Genomic DNA, 6,000 nt, shown 5'->3' with positions numbered 1-6,000 from the left:
TAGATTGTTTGTCTTCTTTTCTCCATGCTACTCTTAAGCCTTTAAAACAATGACATGGTTGCATATTCTATGACTTTTTTTTATTAGGATTCTAGCTGTCTTTCATTACATGAAGTTTTAGAAGAAGAGACAATTAATGGTGAAAGAAACCAGATCTTTGGTAGCTTAGGGGTACAGTGTGAAAAAGGTTTGACTTGATAAAAGAAATTAGTGAGGTGTCCCTCTTTTTCCATTGTTTGGAATAGTTTCAGAAGGGATGGTAAGAGCCCCTCTTTGTACCTATGGCAGAATTCAGCTGTGAATCAGTCTGGTCCTGGGCTTTTTTTGGTTGGTAAGCTATTAATTACTAACTCAATTTCAGAACTTGTTATTGTTCTATTCAGGGATTCAACTTCTTCCTGATTTAGTCTTGGGACAGCATATGTGTCCAGGAATTTATCCATTTATTCTAGATTTTTTAGTTTATTTGAATAGAGTTATTTATAATATTCTCTGATGGTAGTATGTATTTCTGTAGAATCAGTGGTGATATCCCTTTCATCATTTTTTATTGTGTATATTTGGTTCTTTATTTTCTTCTGTATATTTCTGGCTAGTGGTCTATTTTGTCAATTTAGAAAAAAAAAAGTTCCTGGAATCATTCATTTTTTGAAGGGTCTTTCTGGTCTTTATCTCCTTCATTTTTGCTCTGATCTTAGTTATTCCTTGTGTTTTGCCAGATTTTATCAGGCCAGCATCATCCTGATACCAAAACCTGGCAGGCAGGCAGACACACACACACACACACACACACACACACACACACACACACACACACAATTTCAGGCCAATATCAGTGATGAACATCGATGAGAAAACCCTCAATAGAATACTAACAAAACAAATCCAGCAGCACATCAGAAATCTCATTGACCACTATCAAGACGGATTCATCCCTGGGATATAAGCTGGTTCAACTTACGTAAATCAATAATCATAATCCATCACATAAACAAAATCAATGACAAAAACCACATGATTATCTCAATTGATGTAGAAAAGGTCTTTGATAAAATTTAACACCCCTTCATTCTAAAAACTCTCAATAAACTAGGTATTGATGAAACACATCTCAAAACAATAAGAGCTGTTTATGACAAAACCACAGTCTATATTATACTGAATGAGAAAAAGCTGGAAGCATTCCCTTTGAAAACCTGCACAAGACAAGGATGCCCTCTCTCACCACTTGTACTCAACATAGTATTGGAATTTCTGGCCAGGGCAATCAGGCAAGAGAAAGAAACAAAGGGAATTCAAATAGGAAGAAAGGAAGCCAAATTGTCTCTGATTACAGATGACGATTGTATATGTAGAAAACCATCACCTCAGCCCCAAATCTCCTTAGGCTGATAACCAACTTCAGCAAAGTCTCAGTATTCAAAATCAATGTGCAAAAATCACAAGCATCCCTATACATCAATAATAGACAGAGAGCCAAATCATGAGCAAATGCCCATTCACAATTGCTGCAAAGAGAATAAAATATCAAGGAGTACAACTTACAAAAGATGTAAAGGACAACTTCATGGAGAACTACAAATCACTGCTCAAGTAAACAAATGAATTTAGCATTCCATGCTCATGGATGGGAAGAATCCATATCATAAAAATGGCCATAGTGTCCAAAGTAATTTATAGACTCACTGCTGTTCCCATCAAGCTACCACTGACTTTCTTCACAGAATTAGAGAAACCTACTTTAAATTTCATATGGAACCAAAAAAGGGCCCACATAGCCAAGACAATCCTAAACAAAAAGAACAAAGCTGTAGGCATCATGCTACCTGATCTCAAACTATACTAGAAAGCTACAGTAACCAAAACAGCATAATACTGGTACCAAAACAGATATATAGAGCAATGGAATAGAACAAAGTCCTCAGAAAAAAATGCCACACATATGCAACCATCTGATCTTTGACAAACCTGACAAAAATAAGCAATGGGGAAAAGATTTCCTATTCAATAAATGGTGTTGAGAAAACTGGCTAGCTATATTCAGAAAGCTGAAACTGGACCACTTCCTTACACCTTATAATTAACTCAACATGGATTAAAGACTTAAATCTAAGATCTAAAACCATAGAAACCCTAGTAGAAAATATAGGCAATAGTATTCAGGACATTGGCATGGGCAATGAATTTATGACTAAAAACCAAAAGCAATGGCAACAAAAGCCAAAATAGACAAATAGGATCTAGGTATACTAAAGAACTTCCGAACAGCAAAAGAAAACATCCTCAGGGTGAACAGACAACCTACAGAATGGGAGAACAATTTTGCAATCTATCGATCTGACAAGGAGCTAATATCCAGAATCAACAAAGAACTTAAATAAATTTTAAAAGAAAAAATAACCCCATCAAAAAGTGGGTAAAGGGTATGAAGAGGCATTTCTCAAAAGAAGACATTTATATGGCCAACAACCATATGATATAAAGCTCCTCATCACTGGTCATTAGAGAAATGCAAATCAAAACCACAATGAGATACCATCTCATGCCCATTAGAATGGCAATTATTAAAAAGTGAAAGTAAGATAACAGATGCTAGAGAGGATGTGGACAAACAGAAACCCTTTTACACTATTGGTTGCTATGTAAATCAGTTCAACCATTGGGGAAAACAGTATGGTGATTCCTCAAGGATCTAGAATCAGAAAAATCTTTCAATATAGCAATCCCATTACTGGGTATATATCCAAAGGATTATAAATCATTCTGCTATAAAGACACCTGCACAGTTATGTTTACTGCAGCACTGTTCACAGTAGCAAAGACTTGGAACCAACTCAAATGTCTATCAATGATAGACTGGATAAAGAAAATGTGGCACATATACACAGGAATATTATGCAGCCATAAAAAAAGAATGAGTTCGTAATCGTCTTCAGGGACATGAATGAAGCTGGAAACCATCATTTTCAGCAAACTAATAAGAACAGAAAACTAAACACCACATATTGTCATTCATAAGTGGGAACTGAACAATGAGAACACATGAACACAGGGAAGGGAACATCACACAGCAGGTCCTGTGGGGATTTGGGGGGCTAGGAGAGAAATAGCATTAGGGCAAATACCTAACACAGATGTCCAGTTGATGGGTGCAGCAAACCACCATGACACATGTATACCTACATAACAAATCTTCACATTGTGCACAAGTATCTCAGAACTTAAAGTATACTTTTTAAGAAAAGAAAGAAAAAAATTGATTGTAAAGAGTGATGAAAGAACTTTGGATAACTGAAAGTTTCATACCTTAATTACACTGATTTTTAAATAGGGTTTTGCATGTGTCAACCTTTATCAAGTGTTTAAAGGTAATACCCAATTAAGTTTGAGGTATTCATCATAATTTTGAAGATCCCCTTTGATTTCCCTCAATACTGGAAAACATTAACTTGCATCATTTCTTCCAATGTTCGTTAATCCATCTTCAGTGGAAAGTCACCTACATGTAAAACATTTAAAACAATCTCATCTAGACTTTTTCCTGTGTTCTCATTTCACTTCCAGGCAAAAAACTTGAGGCTAAATCTTCCTCATGTAACTCACTCTTGACCATAGGAAACACATACAATTTAGTCCAACAAATTCTGAATGTAAACAGACTTACCTTTTGTTTTCTTGAGTTTGAGGATCTAGAAACAGCCTCTGGACTTTCAATCTGTCAAGTGTGAATCAGAAGTGATCCTACTGCATCTTTCAAATGCAAGAGGATGAACTCTCTAAGAAGTCCTAATGAAATTTTTCTCTAATTACTTGAAGGATTCTCCCACCATTTTTACATATTCAACAATAGCCTTTAAAGAAATTCTTTTTCTAAGGTATAATCCTTCTCTTGTCTTGATACAGATTATAAAACCAGTTCTTGCTTACCTCTTTTGGAAGTCTTACTTATATAGTTTAGAATTTTATTTTGAAATATGAGATAATTTGGCCTTCTTTCCTGCAGATTTAGACTAAACTTATATCATAAAGATTCATATTTTAATATATCATTTTTAGCAAAAATAAAATATATAATAAAATTGAAATATTAAAAATTATACACAAAAAATATCTTTATCCCATCCCATCCCATTAAGATCTCCTCTTCATATAAAACCACAACTAACAGTTTCTTGTGTGAGAGACATATATCTATAGATAGACAATAGACAGATAGAAAATAGATAGATGAATAGACATATTTGTGAATCAATATACTTGCTGTAAAGATACATATATAAATACATATAATTGCTGTACAAGTATAGATATGCTTGTGTATATATATACACAACTATATTGTGTATATATACACATATGTACAAGTATAAATATACTTGTGTATACATAAACATATATACACAATTATACACAAGTATAGCTATACTTGTACAGCAATTATATATATATACCTTTACAGCAAGTATATTGATACATGTATACATATATACACAAGTATATCTATCTATAATCATACATCAATTATATATATTTGAAAATATTTATATATACACATATATATATATTCTGCCAAATATATATACTTGCAGTACAAGTATAGATGGATATACTTGCATGTGTGTATGTGTGTGTATATATAAACATACTACCAAATATATACACACAGATATATACACAAGTACACACATGAATAAAACATATATAGCAACATAAGTTGTTATAGATTATTTTAAAACTTACATTCTTCAAGCATATATTAAGCAATTTTTATATCAGCAAACAGTGAGTTATCGCTACATTTTTAGCTACATGGTATTTTCTTGTGTGACAATAACCAATCCCCAACTTCAGGGTATTCAATATTTATTCAGCCTTTTGATATTGCAAACACTGTAGTACTGAGGAACTCTTCACATATTTGTAATGCAAATGATAAATGATTTATGTGATGAATATGCCATTTACCCTGATGTAATTATTAAACATTGTATGTCTGTATCAAAATATCCCAGATATCCTATAAATATGTACAACTACTATGTACCCACAAAAAATAAAAACTAAAACTTAAAAACAAGTTGCCCATCCCCAGAAGCATAGGTCGTGTTTTTCTTTCCAGAATTAATCTGATTCTAGACTACATACTGTTTTTTTTAAATATCTAAAAATATTGACTAATAGAGTAAGTCTTCCAATTGTAGATACTGTAATTCTGAAAGCTGTTCATAAATACTTACAGAAATTATTAGAAAGCATTTGAAATTAGTAATGCCAGTGGGCTTCCAGTCTTTATATTACAAATACTTGATGTCTTTTTCTTTTTTACTACATGGCCTATTTTTCAAAAAAAATTCAAATATGCCTTCAACATGGATCATCTTACAATTCCTCAATATTCTCCATATGATGAAATGAAAAACAGCATTTGGAGGTAATTTGAGTTAAATTAATTATTGAGAGTAACTATGGTAGCCCAATAAATATGATACATTTTTGTTAGATGGAAACTATTTACCTTTCAACATTATAGTGTTTAGGGCATATTTACTAATTAAATTTGAACTTGGTGAAAATTCCAATCTATCACTGCTCTGGCACATGACAATTCTACAGCAAGTCAAATCAGTCTAATTCAAAATTGCAGATCAATAATTCAGCTTCTAGAAGAACAGCAAACCCTTGAAATATAAAACCATGTCCAGAATACATAGCATTAAATTAGTAATGCTGAAACAATTCTTAAAAGATTTATATTAAAACCTGGAGTTTCAGTATATATTATAGTTTAAAAAAAAAAAAAAATGGAAGCTGGGCAGGGTGGCTCACACCTGTAATCTCAGCACTTTGGGAGGCCAAGGTGGTTGGATCACAAGGTCAGGACTTCAAGACCAGCTACTTAGGAGGCTCAGGTAGAATTGCTTGAACCAAGACCTGGAAGGCAGAGGTTGCAGTGAGCTAAGATTGTGCCGCTGCATTCCAACCTGGGCTAGAGAGAAAGAC

This window comes from Saimiri boliviensis, chromosome 1, assembly GCF_048565385.1.
Source record: "Saimiri boliviensis isolate mSaiBol1 chromosome 1, mSaiBol1.pri, whole genome shotgun sequence".
Lineage (NCBI taxonomy): Eukaryota > Metazoa > Chordata > Mammalia > Primates > Cebidae > Saimiri > Saimiri boliviensis.
The sequence above is the reverse complement of the archived record's forward strand: the minus strand, read 5'-3'. Positions refer to the sequence as shown.